The 22,567-nt window shown below is 40.3% G+C and overlaps 1 protein-coding gene across 1 annotated transcript in view; it reads left to right on the top strand.

Annotated features, from left to right (window-relative positions):
* Positions 1 to 22,567, top strand: part of Fry (FRY microtubule binding protein) — a 392,985-nt gene that overhangs the window by 87,835 nt on the left and 282,583 nt on the right. The window contains exon 2 of the mRNA XM_078016146.1: positions 6,293 to 6,465. The gene's annotated coding sequence lies outside the window, so the exon portion shown is untranslated. The remainder of the gene's footprint in view (positions 1 to 6,292; positions 6,466 to 22,567) is intronic.

Raw genomic sequence — 22,567 nt, 5'->3', positions numbered from 1 at the left:
TTTGCATTACCATTCTTAATATACCTTTATACCACAATTTATCATGTCTCTGTTTGAATATAAGGTATGTTGACACCAAATTCACAGCATTTTTAAATGGGAAGTGTGCTAACCAGGGGTAGTTTGCTGACGTGTGAAGGATCAAGATGCCATGTCAGAGATCAGTGCTTAAGGAACTGAGCCTGGAAGTGGCCAGACCTGTTGGGAGTCTCAAGCAACAGATCAGGAAAGAGATAATGAATGCTGTCACCAGGCAGTGACAGCAGGGGTGGAGGACACAAACCAAAGGATGTTTAAGGGGTAAATGTGGCATGATTCAGACAGACTAATTCCAAGGTATGTGGCTTCAGTCACTGGCTAAATATCAGGTACCATTTTAGGGAAGTAAGGAAATTCAGAAACTCAGGAGCTACACATTTGGAGGCACCGGTTTTGTACATGATGAACTTCCTCCAGGAAGTGGTCATATCACACTTGAACATGGAGATCCAGAACGCTGTGGAGATGCCTGGGCTGAGGCTGGGGCACACGGGTGAAAGTTGAAATCACTGGTGAGAATGACTGATAGTAGAGCCACCTTTCTCCTGGTAGCTCGGTCCTGATAGTCACTTGCCAACCTGACTGTGGGAATCAACATTTCTCAGGCTGCTCTCTCTAGTATTCGGACACAAAACAAAGTCTTCAGTTCTTTTAGGATGCACATTTCAGTTCAATCCCTTAAATAGTAGGAAATATCAACTATCAGCCTGTCCTTTGCTTTAGGGGTAGTATACATAGAGATTTGCTTATGTTGTATCCTTTCACCAAAGGACCCACACCAAAAAAAAAAAAAAAAAAAATATGCCCTTAAGCCTTACCAAAGTTTGAGAAAAGGCCAGGCAGTGACTGGCATTTTGCTGAGACTTGCAGAATTGAACCTGGAGGAAGGAGGAATGCAAGTGCAAATGAAGTTGGATGGCAACCAGTGCGAACTGGTTCTGAAGCTTTGTAAAAGAGGTACACTCTGCATGACATTAAAAACTTGTGTCAGAGTGCTTCAGCAAATCCCCATACCACAGTTTCTAGGATAAATAAAGAGGGTTTAGGAGAAGGGTGATTGAGTGAAGCTAGAATTTTTTTTTTTTTTTGAAATGACTTTTTACATTTTGTTATTAATGACCAACTTGTTTTAAGAGGTCAGAACCATTTTTTTTTAAATTAACTTTTTAAGTAGGTATCTTCCAGATAGGTAATTTATGCTGATGTTAAAAAGTAGATAATACCACTACCTGTTGTTGTTCATACAGCCCATGTTCTCTGGAAGTGCTCCATCTTGTCTTTCCAATGTGTGTGCTTTCTTTGCCAAGCCCTCCCTGAAGACAGAGGATTGCTGTACAGTGGATCCTCAGTATCTGCAGGTGTTGACTTGAGGACCCCCACAGATCCCCAAATCCACAAATGCTCAGTCCCTTATATAATTTGGCACAGAACCTGCATAGATCCTGTGCACATCCTGTCAGATGCTTTAAAACATCTATAGATGACTTGTAATACCTGATGCACGTAAGTGCTGTGTAAATAATTATCATACTGCATTGTGTCAGGAATAATGGCCAGGAAAAGTCTGTACATGTTCAGTACAGATGCCACTGGAAAAAAATTTCCATCCACAGCTGGCTGGGTCTGTGGATGTGGAGCCTGTGGACACGGAGGGCAACTTCTTGCCATCCGTGGACATTAGTGCTTGTCACAGCCTAGTACCTGTGCACAAGACCCCCACATCTGCCTTGTGAACTCAGTCCTTCTCTGAGAACCTTTTTGTTCCCATCTCCTGTCTATCAGGAAAAAGTAACAAGTAGATTTGCAGTGTCACCTTTGCACAGACTGGTCACCCTGTGCTGTAGTAACTTGTTTATTATAGGTCTGCTTCCTTCCTAGATGAAGAGATTCCCGAGGCCAGACATTGAACTTAGCATGGTGTCAGACGCATAGTAGATGCTCATTATAGGCTTGCCAAAAACAGGATAGGAGTAAGAGATACTTCTAAGGAGCCCCTGAAGAACCTGAGCAGAAGAGACCCAAAACAGAGGAAGAAACACACACAGTGATAGTATTATGGAGAGCCAAAGGAGCAGAGAATTTTAAGAGGGAAGCCCTAGTCATTAGTGTTTACTGCTATTGAAAGCCAATGAGATAAGTACTGAACATCTTAATGATGTTTTTAGGAACTGAGGAAAGCTGTCCTTGGCCATAAACACACCACAGATATTACTAGAGGCATCGTTACCCATACTAAGAAAAGTTATGCAGCCAATAAGAGGGGGCTGGCAACCTTTCAGAGACAGACATCCATTGAACTGCCCAACTTGATGATATTCATCATTCTGACATTTTATACTATTATTTTCTTCTGATGGCAAACCCACTGGATAATAGGCCGTCTCTGTTTAAATAGTTAAGTAGATAAATAAATAGTTTAACTGAATAAATAGTTAAAAAAAATAAGAAATATTTGCCGGTGTGCATCACATATGGGTCAGATCAAAATTCAGAAGCTAATTTGGTGAATCCCAACAGATCTGAAACTTCCACGGGTGGATCTGAAAAGGTGACAATGAGAAAGAAGTCTACAATTGTGAAGTTGTATCATTTTCAATACGGTTGCAGCTGTCTCTCTCTCAATAAAAAAGCAATAATAATTGAGAAATTCTCTGTACTAGCTACCCACACACAGGAATCCATAGCTACAAACTCAAGAAATGTCTTTGATGGGCTGAACATTCTAAGAGAAACAAGATAATGTCTCACTATGGGAAGAATAAAATGCTTTGGGAGGACAACATTGTTCAATGTAAAATACACAGCTTCTCAAAGGATAGAAATAAGAGCATTTCAAAAGAGATCAATTTATTGAACTTATAGGAGAATGGACACCTTTAAAACACAATGCTTATTAAAATAGAAAATGTCTAATTATACACTTATACTTACTTAATTATGCTGTTAATGTTAAGGTACCTCTAAGCTCAGATTTCTGACTGTCTGGAAAAAGAGTGAAATTCCTTTTGGCTATTACTATAAAGAGGGAAGGCAGACTTAACATTGCAACCGATGAATACTCTTGTTAAGACCAAAGAAAGCTGAATTTTCTCTGGTTGATTGCTATTCATGTTGCAGCCAATTTAAATATTTTTAAAGGATGGTTTGCTTTACTTTTTTTCATAGACTTAATGCCACTTTTGAATGAATAAAAATTATTCTTTGTTTATATAACCCTAACTTTTTAATAATAGTGAATTCAAACTTTCCTCACTTTTCTCTTTAGGAAATATTTTAAATGAACTAGATTCCTATCTGATTTATATTCCTTTTTTAAAAAAAATTTTAATATTTATTTTTTAGTTTTCGGCAGACACAACATCTTTGTTTGTATGTGGTGCTGAGGATCGAACCCGGGCCGCACGCATGCCAGGCAAGCGCACTACCGCTTGAGCCACATCCCCAGCCCATGATTTATATTCCTTTTGAGGGGGAATTGCATTGGCCAGGAGAGGGATTGAGTGCACCTCATGAATCCCTCTGACCCTCTCTTACATCATTTAATTTTTTGAGGATCAGGGCACTAAAATTACCTCCAAAATAGTGTAGGTAATCTAAATCTCAGGAAAATATAATGCTGTTATATAAAAGTGCATTCTAATATGAAAAGCCTTAACATGGAGCGTTTACTTTTAAAGCAATTACTTTCTGGTACACACCTACAAAGTTTTGAGTTCTCCTTTTGCTTTTTTCCACTTTCATTCCAGGTACCTCAAAGCCCTCTGACAGCTCCCTTACACAGGGAAGTCCTAGTTACAGTTGTTGCGGTTAAGAATCGTTTTAGGAAACCAGAGAAGGATTTTTAATTCCCTGTAGATGTCATGCACATCTAACAAGTAGTATATTGGTGCAGTTTAAAGCATAAACTTGAACAAGAGTTTTATAGTCAAATAAAATCTTGTGTTTAATTTCTCTCCACCCACTCCTGCCAATTCCTAGATGTTTGACTCTGTGTCTCAGTGCACCCATCTATAAAACAGGGTTTAGGAGAAATCAGTGAGTTAATGCATGCCAAAGGCTTAGCATAGGACCTGGCTGCCATTAAGCATGTGGTGAATGACAGCTGTTATTACGAAGCGTTCCAGATGCACAGGTACTTCACTCTGTGCTGCCAGCAGCCTCTTAAAGACAGAAGCTAAATTATATGTGCACAAAATACAGATGTAACTGATGCACACTCTATGTATGATAATACTTTTCCTAAGAGACTTCTATTTCATCTCATATATGCTCTTATTTAGCCTTATGATAATACTATGGATTGGGAAAGAAAGACACTGAACAAAGTGCCTGACTGTTGCCATATTTCTCCTTTTTGGTGTCTAGCCTTTTATATCCTAAGACTCTACCTTGTTATGTGTTTGAAAAATTAAACACAGTTCTTGGGGTTTGGGTATGGGAATGTATTTTTTTTTCCTATAAAGTCATTACCTCAAACTTTCTTAAGTGCTCTACTCTTTATTTCTTTACTAGAAGAAAAATATATTTTCAATAAGGTAAAGGAGTTTCAAGCAGTCTCCTGGGCTTTGAAAAAATGGTGGTATACAAGTCACTTGTTTGGTTTTAGAAGTTCATGATACATTTCAGTTGGACAAAGTAGTTCTAAGTCCTGGGAGGGACCAATACAGGTGATTCTCAGAATTGGTTAAAAAAATAATAACCTAATGATCTAATATGAAAATGATTGCTAAATTATCATAGCAACTCTCATCAGGACCTACTCGTAAAAACATGCTTTTATCTTCAGAAATCTGTCCTACTTTGAAGACCCATTGCTAAAAGGGCATAAGGAAGATAGAGAATAAAACTTCTGTTAGCACAGCAATGTGTCTTTTGACTAGGTAAAGAGATCCAGCTCTCACATTTTAATTTAATACAAGCTGTTTGGCATCCAGGAAACACAAGTAAACAGTGATTTCTAAAACAACACACAAATCCTTTACAATAAAATGTATGTGTCTGCGGATCCCCAGCACTGGGAAAAGACAGATCTCATCTTCTTTATCTTCTGACTCACACTGCAGCCAGATAGCAGGAGATGGGTGTGTGTGTGTGTGTGTGTGTGTGTGTGTGTGTGTGTGTGTGGTGTGTGTATGTGTGCGCACCCCTGGAGAGAGACTGCCTGGACACAGCCCTGGGGCATGGCTGGGGAAGATAAATGATAGAATCATGATTTCTGCAGTCAGTTAAGAAAAAGAATGTAGGACATTGCCACATACCATAGAGCAAGGGAGAAGGAAATAAAAGATACAAAAAAGGAAAAGAAAAAAAAAATGTGCCCAGGTCAAGCAGGAAGCTGGTTCTTCTGAGACCACCAAACCAACTGACCATTTTAGCTGGAAGCTACGCAGCCTCCCCACAGGATAACAGCATTTATTTATTTATTTTTAAATCTCTTGCATGGGGGCCCTCATCCTGTCAGCAGTGAACGCCTGTTTTCTAGACCTCCGGCCCCTCTGCCAGGCAGGGTGAACTTCTGGAGAAGCCATCCGCCAGGTGGAGCGCAGGATGGGAGGGTGGGTCAGCGCCATCCTGGGTTCCCAGCACTGCTGCCTGACACACACACCCACAACCGGTTCCTTCCTGGTCATCACCCGCCATCTCTCATCTCCCTCTTCCAGCCAGCTCCTTGGCTGCTGGCCAGATAAGAATAAAAAAGGCCATTTGTATGTATGTAGTTTGAAACACAAAGATAAGAGAGAATGTAAAAAAAAAAAAATGGTTCAAAATCTCCAGAAAGAGTTTGAGAAATAAAAAATACCAGTCTCACAGTTTGCACTGGCATTCATTCTTAAATAGTGAGTCGTGGTTGCTTTTATTTATTTATTTTTTAATTTATTGCACCATTAAGACAGGTATTTCATACTAGAAGCCTGACACCACTTTTATTGCCATCCACAGAAGCACGGATGTGTGTTGCCTCTGTTCAGATTCCCCAGTCTTCTGTACCTAATGATTTTGGGGGGATCTTTCTCCCCGGTGCTATTAACTGTTGAGAGGAGTGGCTACTTAGTAATTCTACACCTGTTCCCGTCCACGCCCATCAACTTGCTAAGCTTCCCAAGCAAGTGCAGGGGAAAGCATGAGAACCTCCGAGTCTGGGTGGAGGAGGCTGTGGCAGAGGCTGCCTCTGGGTTTGGCTTTTGGGATTTTTGTTCCGAGTCTCCAATGAATCTACTACGATGGCAGTTGATGACAGCAATTTATATTCCAGAACGAAGAACAAACTAAATGCATCTCAAAATGATCCTAAATCCTCCCGACGGAGCAGCCTGCCACCTGAACTCCTCATAGGAAATGACATTAGAGGAAAACTTCAAAGAAACATTAAGAACTTGGAACCCTTTCACCTGAGGCGCCCCAAAAAGAGACCGTCCATATTTCCAGGTAGGAATCATTTAAACTGATGCCTTCTGATTAAAATGAAACCACACAACAAGGACTGCATATCATTTGTCATGATTAGATGGGAGTTTAAAATTAACTTGGGATGTATTGAAGAGCTTTCGGTTGCCAAATAAACGTGTTGGGTTGGAAAAGTTAGAGCAGTTCTTCCATCCGGAAGTGCCTGTCTTATTCTTCCTTTTATTTTCTTAATTGATTGTGACATCTAAGGATCTGTATATAGGGAGGTATGTTATGACTCGTCAGCATCAGCAGGACAGGGAACTACTTTGCGTGCAGTACTGGAGAATTCTGTGTTGCATTTCATGTCCTGGTATTTTCTTTATTTTGCAAGATTATTGGATTGTGGCGTGAAGTTGGCATCAGAAATCTGTGGGCACCAGAAATTAATGCCATTAAATACTCCAATGCATGCTTCAAATTCCTGTCTAGCATCAGAGCCTAAAACCGTTTGTAGTAAAAGGCTCAATTAAACAATGTGGATGGTGAAATGTATTAGGGAACAGGAGACACACGGATTTCAGTCTTGATGAAGAGACTCTGATGTCTGCCTTAGATGTTCTTGGATGGATTATTATTGGTGTGTAGAGAGCACAAGATAACCAGTGACCCTGATGCCGGGCCAAGCCATTTCAGCCGTCACTGCAGGGAATGAATTATTTAGTCAACTTGATTTCACGACCCCTTGCGTTGGAATTTCCAGGAAAAACTGGAAGTGGCTTTTTTGTGGTGGTTGATTGATTGATTTGCAGAGGATAGATGAGAGCCAACTGCGGAGGGATGACTCTGTGTTGATGGAAAATAATTTAGTCAACTATTGGGTTTTTAAATTTTTTTTTTCAGTTATAAAGGGACACAGCATCTTTATTTTGTTTATTTATTTTTATGTGATACTGAGGATTGAACCCAGTGCTTCACGTGTGCAAGGCAAGCGCTTTGCCACTGAGCCACAACCCCAGCCCCTCAGTATCGTTTCATAAAAACGCTACGGAATCCTCTGATGAAGATGACGTAAAGACTTGGAACTTTGTCCACAAACTGAAAGTCACATTTCTTAAGGAAGCTGTTGTTTTAATGGATTTCTCCTTGGTTCACTGATGTTGCACTGTGTCCAACTTTTCGGCAGAGAAAAAGCAACTCTCTGCCTAGGATGGACCAGATGGTGTGAACTTACAGGAAAGTTTGGGGAAGTGGCAGGGGATGAGATGGGAGATGCTGCAAGGAGGGGGACTTCAGTGTTCACAGTGAAAGCCACTTTGGGCCTCATCTCTTTGATCTCCTGAGGGTACCAAGGAATGCAGACCTGCCCTATTTTCTGAAACCCATGGCAAAAAGTATTTCTAGGTTGGTTCACTAGCCCTACTTCCAGAACCTTCTTACAGGGCTGTTCTTCACCTTCTGTCCACCCCCCCTCCATTTGTTGGTTTAACATGCCTGGATCCATGGACATTATAATTCTTCCTGCATTTCTCCACTTCACACTCCAAGCAGGCTTCTCCTCTTTCCAAATCTCCAGATCCAAGGAGGACACCACTCCTGCACCCATGATTCCTGCCCTTGTCGTCTCTTTCCTTAAGTCATCTGGCCCTGGGCTGTTAGGTACAGCCCACATCTGTGAGAAGGCCTCTTGGCTTCGACCTTGCCTAAGTTCTGCTTTCTAAGATCTTGCGTTGGCAACATTAATTTGGTAAGATGAACTCATGAAAGGGCAGTGAGCTTTGGGGAACTGAGTCCTAGTGTAGACAGTGTCTGTCCCTCAGCCCCCTCCAGCTGCCCTTGGCCCCCCTCACTGACTCCTAGGCTCCAGCTGTGCCATTTGTTTCTGTCCCCAGTGCTTTCGTTGGAAACAACTGCAGACGGATTCTTCCTATCCTTTCCCCACCTCTTTCACTTCACTGCCAGGCTTTCCACGGACAAGAGAGTCACCTGCCCAGTTTGATCAACACTGGCTACTAGTTCCTTTCAACTCAACCACAATACCACTGTCATGCCAGTTGTACTAGCTGCTTTTTATGGTGGATGAATCAGAAACGCCAATGGGCTGCTGATCCTGGCCCAGATCCCACGTTCCTCCTGCAAATAGAAGCATACACAGAGTGTGATGCTGCTCTGCTGTTGTATAAGAAAAAAGCAGGCATAGTAGATGTGGGGCCCGAGGGTCCAAGTAATTAAGTCGTATCTCACAATTAATAAATGACCAAACTAAGGCTCGGACCAGGTCTTTGGACTCCAACATTCAAGCAGCTTCCACTGAACTGCCCCACTCCACTGTCACCTGTTGTGATCATTTGTCTGTGGAGATGCAAGAGCTGAGGACACATCAGTGTTCTAGTGTTCCCTCCACCCTTATGTGCACACAGACAAATTTTACCTCCACCTCAAGTCTCATATTTTCAGTTCTGTTCTAAATGATTGATTGGTTGATTATTTCATTCATTCATTCATTCATTCTTCATTTAGCTCTTGCATTGTGTTGGGGATACACCTTCAAGAACTCCATATTTTTCTTTTGTTCTTGTCATCCATTTCTCCTCTCAGGGACATCTCACCCTGCTGATAGCTACCTACCTAAAAGGCCTGTTTGTTTCATTCCCTTGCTTAAGATTCCTCAGGGTCACCACTGCTTTTAGGATAAAGTCCAAGCTTCTTGGGAAATGAGAGATGCCAAGTCTGTCCACTGCTTCTGCCCGCAGCCCCTTCCCCTGCACTCCTTCCCACTGTGCTCAGCAAGCCTCCGCCAGCTTCAGATCCCGAGGCCCTTCAAGCTCGCTCTTCTAGGGTAGATGCCCTACAAGCTACCTTCACATTTCCTCCTAATTTCTACTTTGACTTCAGTGTCAATTTCAGATCTTTTCTTCCAAGAACTTTCCATACTTCCTCTTCTGCACTGGTCCAATCCATGTCCTTCTCGTAACACCTGGACTTTTCCCTACCACAGCACTTATCGCACTGTATTGTAATCGTCTGTTTACCCATCTGTGTCTTCTGCTGGCTAGCCATCCAGGGACCATATCAGTCTTGTTAACCATTGTATACCTACTACCTCTTACAATGGCTGGTACATAGTATTCCTTCAATAAAGTTATCCAGTTGACTCAAACTGCACTAAATGCAGTGAACTCTTGGCATCCTTTTGTGCTCTGCCTTCCTCCTTACTCTGTTCATGCTATTCTCCCCTCACCTTCTAACACACACACACACACACACACACACACACACGTCTGTGTTCCTATTATGCCTTTTCTTTCATTCTCCATGTTGGCTTGAAGGCCCAATCCCAGTCATCCATCTGTAATTTTCCAAAATTGTTCCTATGACCTCTTTTTAGTTCTCCTGGATGCCAACAACCTTCTTGGACTCACTACTGTATTATATTGTTAACTTTATGTTAATGGAGAGGCTCTTTGGAAACAGAGACTATATCTCACTCCCTTGAATGGCCCAGTGGTCCAAGAAGGGAGAATTGCACAAAGTAAGTGTCCGTTCAACATCTGGTGGTTAATTAACTGATTTCCTGTGAAGCTGTGTCAGTCCTGTGGAACTCTCTGAAAATAACTATCCTGGAAATAATTAGTGAGCAGATAATAATTGCCAAGGGTGAAGGTCTTTATACTGCTTTTTATCACAATATGAATTCCCCGTGGGGGGAAATACTAGGATGGCTTGTCTCAGTGTGTCATTCATTCATTGAAAAATGTATTAGGATTCTACTGGATGCCAGGAACTATTCTAGACTTTGGGGAGACAGTGAAAGTCACTTAGTTTCAAGTCTAGGCAGATTGGAAAGAACTTGCCTAGCAGGGTATCTTGCATATGGCACAACTCAATAAATGCCTCTAAAATAAAGGAATTCACAGCCATGAATCTTACAAAAGAAAACCAGTACATTTAAAAATTATATTGACCTGAAGACATCAAAGACTAACATTTTGTATTCCCTTGGAGAAGCCTCACCAATAGCATGGTAAAATGAGCTACAGCATCTCAACCTTGGTCTGGAAGAAAGTGGGATGCAGGGGCCAGGTGTAATGGGTTGTTCATTCAGCACTTTTAGGTAAACAAGTTGGTGTGTTTGTTCAGCGGGTTCTTAAAATATCCTACTGACTTTACAATCATATGTTGTGAAAAACAAGGAGCCATCTGCTCGGAGGAAACAGACAATTCGAGTTACTTCCTTGTCACTTAGTCAGAGGGCATTACAGTGAGGATGCTCACAGCCAAGAGGAGGAGGGAAGTCCGGCCACATTCTCGGGACAGAGACTCCGGGGTGTAGGCTAAGCTTGTTTCTTATATTATAGTCCAATTCTGTTTCAAAAGCAAGCTATTTTCGCTTTAATCCACAATCTTAAAAAAATAGCTTACTTAAAATTATGCTTTTTTTTATCATTAAATGGATTTAGAGTATTTCTAAAGTAAAACTGCTTTATTCCTTTCCTTGCTGAGTGTCATGATTTACTAGAAACACAGGGTAGTTGTAAGAACAATGGCAGCCAGATGCTTTCTGGCCTTTCTTATAAGTAAATGAGCTTGGCCCAGAAGGACCGTGAAGATGGGCATCAGGTCTATGTTCCCTTCTGAATTCCTTCACTGTGTGACAGGCACAGTGAAAGGCACATTGGTTAGGCGTGCTCCCTGAAGTACAGGTCACACATTTCTAATCCACATATCTCAAATTCCAAATGCTACAAAATCAGGCACTGACAGAGGGCTCAAATGGAAAATTCCACACTTGACCTCATGTGATGGTCAGTCAAAACCCAGGCACACTAAAAATACTGTATATACTTACCTTCAGGTTCTGTGAATACGGTATAAATGAAATAAACAACTGAATTGACTTTTTCAATTTGAATTTGAATTTTATGTTTAGCCTCGGGTCCCATCCCCATGACAATTCATTATGCTTATGTAAGTATTCCACAAAATCCAAAACACCTCTGGTTCCACGCATTTTAGATAAGGGATATTCACCTTCTATTTGTTCTCTATTAGAATTGCATCACCCCAGAACCCCGCGATTGGTGCATTTGGTGATGTTACAGTGAGGTCTACAAGGCCATGTATAACTTGGTGAGGTCCTCCATAAACACTTGATGTGAAAAGAGGGCTCCCTACAATTGTGCCCCCGTTGTCATAGGTCCCGTGGTTACACTGTGAGGACAGAAGCCCTGTCTCATGTCTCACCATGGTATTCCCCTCAACACCCACCCAGAGCATTTTGCATATGGTAGGTGCTTAAGGGCTAATGAAGTAGTTAGGCAGGATAGAAGATGTCTTGAGTGCGAGGAGAAATGTGTCACAACCACCCCACCAGCCACACCCCTGTCCATCTGGTACCATAACTTCCTTAAAGAACCACTTCCCATGCTATGCCTGGGGCCAAAGCCAAGGGGGCCTCACAGGCAAGAGTTGGAAACTTTGCTCTCATGAAAGGACTTCAGCCCAAGAATTTCCCCAAATCAATAGTTGCTGAAGAAATGGGTTCAGTTTCTAATTCTCCATCTGACTAAACTTGTAACCTGGGACATGTCACTTCACCTCTCAAAACCTGTTTCTTCACCTTTGGAATCAGAATGTAAACAGTATTTTCAGAGGCTGTGTTAAGCCCAAATGATATAATGCATGATTACAAAACAATACACAACTGAGCTTCGCTGTGTTATTTTCTTTCTTTGGTGGTATTTAAGGTTTGGTTTTTCATAATAGTAATTTTTCTTCTAATGAGTAGTTGTTGGATACACTCTTAACACTTTTACAAATCTTCATGGTTTGAAAGTTATCCAAAGCGCAAATCCAATCCTCTCCTGATATAAAATTCTGTGTAGCACACTAATAGACTCATTGAATTGAATTTTCTCATTAGAAAGTATGACATGAAAAGTTTTCATTGTAGTAACTATACATGTATTTCCCCAATGTGAATCATTAAATTTAAGATATTGTCATTTGAGGCCTCTAAAGATTGTATGGTGTCAGAAATAATAATACTGTTTTTTTAAATAAACTTACTTCTGTACTTTGTGTATTTAATATTTAATCTAATTTTATCTGTTTAAAAACTTTCTTTTGGAAATTCGGTCCTAAAAACTTGGAATGGGAAAATAATTGGTTTGCCTTTGTGACTTTAAAAAGCAGACTATATACAAGGATATAAATAAATTCTTGAAATAAATCTACTGAAATAGTGAGAATTTAGACCTCAGTAACTTTAAAATCAATGCATTATTTGGATTTCAAATTAGTTATTTGTGGCAGTTTTAATTGAAAAATACTGATAAAACGAAAATAGGTACCCTGTTTATTTGTATCTATTAGACAAGTTTATTATAAGGGAAACTGGGTTTTTGTTTTACATTTTCTTTTATAAAAAGAAAACGGATTTTTTTGAGTGTACCAGGGATTGAACTCAGGGGCACTTGACTACTGAGCCATATCTCCAGCCCTATTTTGTATTTGTTTTATTTAGAGATGGGGTCTCACTAAGTTGCTTAGTGCCTCGCTTTTGCTGAGGCTGACTTTGAACTCATGATTCTCCTGCCTCAGCCTCCTGAGCCGTTGAGATTACAGGTGTAATTTTCTTACTGGCTAAGAAAACAGGTTTTAATGAGGCAATTATGTCTGGTTACTTTTTAAGGGAAAAAATGTGAATAAGATATTTATGTGCATGATTTAAAAAAGAGAGAGAGAGAAGAGAGAGAGAGAGAGAGAGAGAGAGAATTTTTTAATATTTATTTTTCAGTTTTCGTGGACACAACATCTTTATTTTATTTTTATGTGGTGCTGAGGATCGAACTCAGCGCCCCGAGCATGCCAGGCGAGTGTGTTACCACTTGAGCCACATCCCTAGCCCTAGCATGATTTATATGCATATAAGCAAGGAGAAAATGTTTTTTTTCTTACCTCTGAAATACTGATAGTAAAAGAAGAAAAGATTAAATTTATAGTTCAATTTTAAGGTTTTCTCCTTTTTATAAGTTGTGTGTGTGTGTGTGTGTGTTTGTGTGTGTGTGTGTTTGTGTGTGTGTGAATGTATATAAAATAAAATAGTTCACATACGGGGTTCTGAATTCAAGACTTAAGTGCTTAAACAGGTCTGACCTAAAAGCAGTTCATTTTCATTCATTGCTCAATAGCTTAAAGTATAGTTACACATTTGAGAGATCCCATACATTTTTCCCTCCCATTCCTAAATAATATTCCAAATATACATTTGCATTTAGATTATGAAACTATTTTTACATCCATATGATTATATATTATATATTTACTCAATATATTTTAGTGATAACCTTTTGAGCACTTTAAAAAAATGACTGGGAGGAAAATGACCAACAAGTTCATCATTTACCTAAGGAAAAAAATGTTTAAAGCAACATTCTTTGCTTTAAACAATTTGGGGAAAGTAATTACCTAAAGAATCTTTATCTGCAGAATTTAATTATAATATCACCATCTTTTCTTTGTAATCTCGAAAACTGTGGATTTGGGAGTGGGAGCTTAACCAGTGAGATAAAATGGATAGTCATTTTTAGATGAAAGAAATGTAAAAGCTCTCATTACAAAGCAGCCAAAGTATTGTCAAGATTTTAACTTCCGTCCTTGGTGCTGAATGACTGGCTGTCAGCATCCTGCTGGTTCAAAGCACCTTTTTGGAGGAAGCCCAGGATGGTGAGTGTTTGCATCATTAGATAAGGTTTACCTATGGTGTATCCTCAATAACTTCTCTTCCACCTGGACTCTTCAGAAAGACTGGAGTCATCTTCATGAATTATTGATTCTAGATAGAATGTTGGTCTAATTGGTTTTTATGGACAAGAAAGAGACAACCTCAAGAAACATTATTTTTAGATTTTAAGTATCAAAAATACATACCAAGGATAAATGGAAAGTATTCCTGATAAAGACTATTGCTAATCTAAAAATCTTAACTATTTTGTCTTGCAAAGCACTGTGCAAGGACTCACTGATTCGATCATTAAGGAACACAATAATCTGTTTTCCTATCTAATGTTTTACTAGCAGACAGAATGCATTAATTCAGTGTTTATGCCTCTCTGGGACCCATATTTAAGCCTCCTTGATAATGGCAATACTGACACCATATCAGCTGGTAGAAAAGCCATAATTGGCAATGAACTGTTTCCCTACAGGAAAGTCCCAGGGGCCTGAATTGTTCTCTTTTGGGGATTTCTGTGCTGGGGGTGGTGGTGTGACTTACTCTTTATAATTTTTCCTTCTTCTTCATTCTCAACTATCAGAGTAGAAAGGGTCATAAGTCAAATGTCTCTTGCTTAGGGCCCAATTCTGGAAGTATTTCCAGTCTATTGAGATCTCTGATCCCTCCCCACATCACTGAGAGAAAATTAACTTACCAAGTTAGATCATTGGTTGTTTTAAAAATGTTTAATTTGTTCTAATTAGTTATACATGATAGCAGAATACATTTCTATTCATTGTACACAAATTTTCATTTCTCTGGTTGTACATGATGTAGTCACACCACATGTGCAGTTGTACATATACCTAGGGTAATGACGTTCATCTCATTCCACCATCTTTCCCACCCCCATGCCCCCTCCATACCCTTCCTCCCCTTTGCCCAAAGTTCCTCTATTCTCCCCATGTACCCCCACCCCACCCCGCCCCCGCCCAGTCCCATTATGGATCAGCATCCACAGATCAGAGAGAACATTTGGCCTTTGGTTTTTTAGGATTGGCTTACTTCACTTAGTACGATATTCTCCAACTCCATTCATTTACTTGCAAATGCCATAATTTTATTCTTTGAATGCTGAATCTTACTCCATAGTGTATACGTACCACAGTTTCTTTACCTATTCATCTGTTGAAGGGCATCTAGGTTGCTTCCACAGTTTAGAATTTGTGAATTGTGCTGCTATAAACATTGAAGTGGCTCTGTTACTGTAGTATGCTGTTTTTTGGGGGGGTATAGACTGAGGAATGGGATAGCTGGGTCAAATGGTGGTTCCATTCCAAGATTTCTAAGGAATCTCCATACTGCTTTCCAGATTGGTTGCACCAATTTGCAGTTCCACCAGCAATGTATGAGTATGCCTTTCGCCATCCCCATCCTCACCAACATTTATTGTTGCTTGTGTTCTTGATAACTATCATTCTGACCGGAGTAAAATGAAATCTTAGAGTAGTTTTGGTTTGCATTTCTCTAAATACTAGAGATATTGAACATTTTTTCATATATTTGTTGTAGATCTTTGGTTTAGAAATAACTGTGCAAATCCAAATTACTGGAGGAGCTTTGCAGACTCCACAGGTACTGGTCCTGCAGATTTCATTCTGTTAAGTCTAGACTAGGACCACACTTCTACCTGCAAGGTGAACATATTTACCAAGGTGTGTCTGATGTTTGTCCCATCGCCTGATCAAGAACTATTGACTTTAAGGAAGTGGAAAAAATACTCAAAGATCATAGTTATTCCTTAACTACTACTTTTTTGCATGTGAGAAGCAGGAGACAGATATACCAGGCAGTCCCAGGCAGCCAGTGTCCCTCCCACATTACATCCAGCTACTGCCTGCCTCAAAACCTAGGGTTCTCTTATGGAAAAAAGAACCCATTTTCTCTCCCCAAAGTGCCTTGATTTGTGTTCCATTATATATAAACCTTCCTGGCCTCCACTCACCACCATAAAAGCCAGACCAGGAAAGCCAAGGTCCTGACTATCCATCTCAAGGTCACAACATAAGGTAAACACTAGGATTATCTCTACCTGTTGACAAAATTTTTAAGATTGATAATATCTGTTAAAAGCAGCCAATTAGATTGAGTGAAGAAAGAAAAAAAATAAAAAATATATTGTAACAATACAAGTACCATTATGAGATAGAAATGTTCAATGAAAAAGCTTAATGAACTTCATTCACCAGACAAGTGCTACGCAGAAACTGCATTGTTCAGAAATAGGCTAAGATATATTTTCTTTTGTTATTACATCATATCCATCCAAATCAAATACTCTGTGCAATTCTCCAATATTATGGAAGTGTAATTACTTTCAAGAAGGATGTCACAAATCCCTTCATAATTATTGAACCAAAAGGCAATACAGTTTTGGAAGACAGAACATCACAAAGTTCTGGCCTTGTACATTTCCTTATTTTTTGCTAAATTAGAAAGAGCTTTGCTGTTTCAGATACACCAAAGCTGTTCAGTTCTTCAACCAAAAGTTGGAGGTGACTGAAAACTCTATGCCTAACCATGTTCAAGTTAATATTTATAGTAAAGATAGAAACTGTTTTACTAGCAATAAATCACTTTCTAATTTCTACACCAAACACTCCCACATACGCAAACATAGGCGGGCAGGAGGAAGGGAAATGTTGAAGAATTATTTGCTTCAGAGACAACTTAAAAATGAATACATAAAGGTCTGTACCAACAGGGGAGACAGAAAGTGGGTAAGAGAAACACCTCCCAGAAATGGTCCAGCATATTCAGGAGAGAGAACTTTAAAACAAAAAACTAAAATAATATAGCACCCACCCACATCCACACTCACCTCTGCCAGCAGGGAATGTGTGAGATGGTTTTATTTTGAAAAGTTCATTGACACAGGGCAAGATAACTTGCAGGTACAGAACGAGGTTTGGTGCTTGCCTGTGGGAAATGGGAAGCTCCCTGAAGGTCACGTAGGTGGTTTAAAAAGGGAGAGAAGCATGAATGGATTCACTGCTTATTTGATAAACAGTTGTTCCCTCTTTAAAAAGCTCTTTGAAGCTAGGCCCAATGGTACATGCCTGTAATTCCAGCTACTCAGGGGGCTGAGGCAGCAGGATCGAAAGTTGGAGGTCAAGCTTAGCAACTTAGCAAGACCCTAAGCAACTTAGCGAGACCCTGTCTCAAAATAAGAAACAAAAGGGGCTGGGGATGTAAAGTGGTAATGTGCCCCTGGGTTACATCCCTACCACCCATCCCCCACCCTCACCCCCCAAAAAAGTCTTTGAAAGTTTCCAAGCATTGAAAATGATGATGCATTAACACAAAATTGAATGAAATGAGATGGGAAGAATGGAAGGTTTCTGTTTCACCCTCCAAAACAACAACAAAAACACAAATTTCACATATAGCTCCCTGCCAATGGAGGCTTTATAGGAATGTGGGAGCAGTGTAGGGAGGAGAAAGAGAGATTGAAGTGTCACTCCTCCTTGAATGACCTCCTTGCAGGGTATCTGCACCTGTTGCCCTAGAACAACGATAGATCTAGTTCATTGTTGTTGGGCCACAGAGATAGACATTTCTAACCATGAAATTTTGAAGTTCAGACAAAAGTTCAGCATTGCATGTTGCTTTCATTGTGTTTGGAAATGCACTGTGTGGAAGGAGAGGAAAAATCGACTCAAACTCCACTACCTTCTCTCAGAAGCTATTGTAGAGTGGTACATGGATGGTTTTATATCATTTAAATGTGGAAGTTTGGAATTAACAAACACTATAAAATAGGTCAATATGTAAAAGGTGTGCTCAAAATACTCATTATCCAGTTTCCTGGAATTCTGCCCCTGCCCTGAACCATGGTGTTTATAAGCCCTTAATCCTCTGTGCTCTGTAATTAGAATCCCAGTGCGACATATTGCCGTGTGTGTGTTCCTCATTGCTCGATGGAGTCACATATAACATCTGTTTATATGCTGCATAATAGAACTGTGGTGTGGCTTGGCACTTTAAACAAAAGTTCTAGAATTTGAAATGCCATGAAATTTTATCCAAAGTATCAGCACTTCTCCAGTAAGCTTATAAGGAATATGGAAGTGTACTTGTCGTAGCTGGTTTTCTGTAGCTGGAATAGAATACCCCAGGGGAGAGAAATTGTCAGTAATAGCAGTTTATGTGGCTCATGGCTCCAGAATCTGAGAAGTGCAGGAGGTTGGCGCTGGCCTCTGATGAGGGCTTTCATGCTGTGTCATAATACGGCAAAGGGCAAATGAGCCTGCACAGGACAGAGGAAGAATCGGGCCAAACTTGTCCTTTTAATAGGAGCCCCTTACTTGGGTGCCAGTATGAGGGCAGAGCCCCCATAATCACTCTTAATTCCATCACATGGCACTTAAATTTCAACGTGAGTATTGGGGAACAATTCAAAACACTGTCAAATCATCCTAAATTTATTATGAGGCAAATGGACACTTTTTAAAAAGTTGAATGGATTCTTCAAGCTTGGGTCTTGCCAAATCTGGACATCAGTGAACTATTTGACATTGCCCTTGTTTAAATCAGTGGCAGGGCATCTTGGAAAACCGATAGCCTTTCCTCAAAAATCTCATTTTAATTTTCCTTCCTAATTATCAACCCTACAGATATAACTTTGAGTCTTAGACATTTACTAATCTTTTCACAGCTTAAGCTGAAAAAAGGGCTTCATGGTTGGGCTGTTGAGGAATTTACATGAGAAAATAACTGAGAGCGTTGGAGAATAGTGAGTTACGGATCTGAAAGAAATCTTAGAGAGCATCAGGTGCAATGCACTAATTTCACAGATGAAGAGCTGCAGACTACAAGTGTCCTTGTCTCTCATCATGTTCTGTGACATCATACTTCATGAGGTCATCACAGAAACTCACTTCAAGAAACTCTAGAGAGGAGGAAATGACACCCACGCCATCCCTGCAGGTCCCAGAGGTCAGCAAACCAGGCACAGCCTGTGCTTGTTAGAAACCCACAGGCCCGTCACTGTGCGTCATACACTGGGTGCAGGGCGGAAGCCTTAAAGACACGTGTCATTCACAGCTGCTGAGACCCTTACAGGGAGTGACCCAGCACAGCATCCAGACCTCACTGGTCTTACTTTCTATCTGTCTGTAAGAGAGAGAAAGTCTGTTTCTTTGATGTAAACAGCCATCCCTTGAGAGAGGGGGGATTCTAGTTCAAGGTAACTTTAGTTCAAGAAAACATGACTCTCTTCAGGCGTATAATCCAAAAGATAACCAGGCCCCTATACAAACATTTCCTTTGCAGGGAAAAGTCTAGGGATATGTTTCTTGGTGTTTTTTTGTTTGTTTTTGTTTGTTTGTTTTTGTACTGGAATTTAATCCAAGAGTGCTGAGCTACACTTCCAGCCCTTTTTTGTATTTTTACTTAGAGGCAGGGTCTCCCTGAGTTGTTTAGGGCCTTATTAAGTTGCTAAGGCTGGCGTTGAACTTGCAATCCTCCTGCCTCAGCCTCCCACACCACAGGGATTCAGGGGTGCGCCACCATGACCGGCTGATATGTTTGTTTTGATAGGGAAGGGTCTACTAATTGCTCATGGTCCTCACAGACTGAGGGTCATGACTAGTCCAGTGCCACACTGAGGAAACTGAGACATATGGAAAAGAATCTGTTAAATATGAAGAAAGACTGTAAGAATTATAACTTTTTATTCTTAAGTTCTCATTCATCAAATATTCTCTAAAGCCTTTTCCATTCTCATGTACAAAAAGTTGTGACCAAAAGCAGCTTAGGAATGTATATTTTAGTAATTAAGTAAAAAAAAAAAAAAAGGTTTTTTTTTTTTTCTATACAGATCACAACCAAATCCCTAATGAAAAATCAATCAATAAACCCCTTGACTAAAAGGGCAATTAACTGAGATAGGAAACTTGGCATAAATATGCTTTTGAGCAGCTAAGGTCTTGCATTGCCACTGAAAAGTAAACACTGTTCATTTGGGGAAATATGTTCACTTTTGTAGGTTGTTAGGGTTCACTTAAGTCCCTGAAAAATGTGATACCGCATTATTTTGTGGTCTTCAGTTTAAAAAGATGTCTAACTGAAAGTTCTAGATTTCTAAAAAGAGAGATGTGAGAAATGATCACTGCTTTTGCAAAAAGGATTTTAAGCTCAAAATAAAGCAAGATTCAAAAATAGCCAATTTCTTCTAAGAACAAGAGTTTGAAGATACAGAAGGCTTATCTTGCTTTATTTTATTTTGGTTCTGAGGATGGAACTCAGAGGCACTTTATCACTGAGTCACATCTCCAGCCTTTTTTTTTTTTTTTTGACACAGGGCCTCACTAAGTTGCAGAGGCTGACCTTGAACTTCCACTCCTCCGGCCTCAGCTTCCCATTTTGCGGGGATTACAGGTGCTCTTGTTATGTGTAACTCCGTGGTAGAGTACTTACATAGCACACTCATGGCCCTGGGTTTCATCCCCAGTACCACAAACTAACAACAACAACAAAAAATAATAATAATAAAAGAAATAGTAGAGAACAGGAAGCTCACATAACTTCATACAAGCCAAAGGTTAGCTGGGAGCAGTTTGCTCTTAAAATTTACATAAAAATTGATCAAACTTCTATTCAGTACCTGTAGGAAGTCTCAGAGCCAACCCTAGGATTTCTATAACGTCTCAGTGTAGGTGTCTCTGTGCTTAAGTTCCTTTTTGTGCTGATGTTAGTTTGTTCTTTGGGGCCATTTGTGGATTTTGCTCATTGTCGTATACTGTCTCTATTCTACACTATGTGGGTTCAGAAAAGAAGTTCAGCCTTTCTCCTGGATTCCACAAATGAAGCTCAACATAAGTGTCTGCGTAGCAGATTCTACTGGCCATCTGGAGGGATGAGGTATTCATTCAAAACAAACAATTTTGAGACAATAGATGTCCCTGCTCTTGAAAAGCCCTCTCTGCTGCCCCGACACTGGAGATTTTCAACACTTCTATCGTATCCTATTCTTCAACCTCTGGCCACCATAGTGACTCTCTTATCTTTTCCTTCTCCTATTTATTCTTTCAAATTTCTCTGTCCCAGTGTCCCCAGAATTTCACTTTTCTGTTCCCTGTATTGTATAGGGCAATTGTGCTCTTTCCAACTCCTAGTCCAGAAAACCCTTCTTCAGATCTATGATAGCACACCCAACACTAATCACTGTGCTCACGCAAACCAAAGCTCGTGGTTATCAAGAGTACATGAGAACCATCTGCACATCTTGTTAACAATTCAAATACTGGGTCATTAGGCTTGGGGATGGCTTGGAAATGTGTACTTTTAATAGTCATGATTACAGGCTATCTTCAGCTCATTCTTTGAGAAACTCTACAGTCTAACAAGGATTCCTGTGTAAGAGGCAGTTGGAATTCAGAGCATTTTCCCCTCCTCTTCATATACAATAAACTTGACTTTAAATAAAGCCGTGGGGCTAGGGATGAGCTCAGTGGTAGAGAACTGGCCCTGCAAGTGTGAGGCCCTGAGTTCAATCCCTGCAAACACACACACACACACACACACACACACACACACACACACAAATAGAAAACAAAGCAACCTGGCCCTGGAGGCTCTATAGCTGGAGGTCAACATAACATCACCTTCTGGTGGCTCAGCCCATCTTACTTACTAAAGAACACTCCAGAAGCTCTGTCAGTTAAATCTCTGATATACTCATTAGTGAGGGAAAAAACTCATATTTCTCCTGTCTTAAGAGGATTTTCTCTTATTAGAAACATGGTTTTATTCACTTGAGCTGGCACAGTGACCCTTTTAGCTAAGATACAGAGGACAAAGTTTGTTCTGGGACAACCCCTGGAACTCTGCTTCCGATATTTTTAATATCTAGAGTAGGTTGTGCTAAATTCACATTAATTTGCAAAGTGTTACTCAATGAGAGTGGCTTTTTAAAAGCCAAATTATAGTACAGCTGTGTTCCTTTTTGTTTGTTTTTTTGCAGTGCTGGGGATCAAACCCAGGCCTTGTGCATGCTAGGCAATTGCTGTACCACTGAGCCACATCCCCACCTGTAACTGTACTCCTTTTGCAAGATAATTTAATTACTGATTAAAAACTAAAAACTGATCAGAGGGTCATTATCAGTGTATAAATTATCCATTTCTATTGTCTTCCTACCTTAATTCTTAGCTCTTTGAATAAAAATAGCTGAATTTTCTGTTCCTTAATCTTGCAGAGGTCCAGTGATCTCTGCTCACAGTGGGAGCTCAGGAAATGCTGGTGTCCCAACGGCAGAGCTGTCACACGCTCTCCCTCTTCCAGTAGCAAAGTGTGAAGCCAGGCAAGTCATTCACCCAACCTGTACACCCTAGATTCTTTCCTCTAAGGGGTGGGGTGGGGGGA

Source organism: Ictidomys tridecemlineatus, chromosome 6, assembly GCF_052094955.1.
Source record: "Ictidomys tridecemlineatus isolate mIctTri1 chromosome 6, mIctTri1.hap1, whole genome shotgun sequence".
Lineage (NCBI taxonomy): Eukaryota > Metazoa > Chordata > Mammalia > Rodentia > Sciuridae > Ictidomys > Ictidomys tridecemlineatus.
The sequence above is the reverse complement of the archived record's forward strand: the minus strand, read 5'-3'. Positions and strand labels throughout refer to the sequence as shown.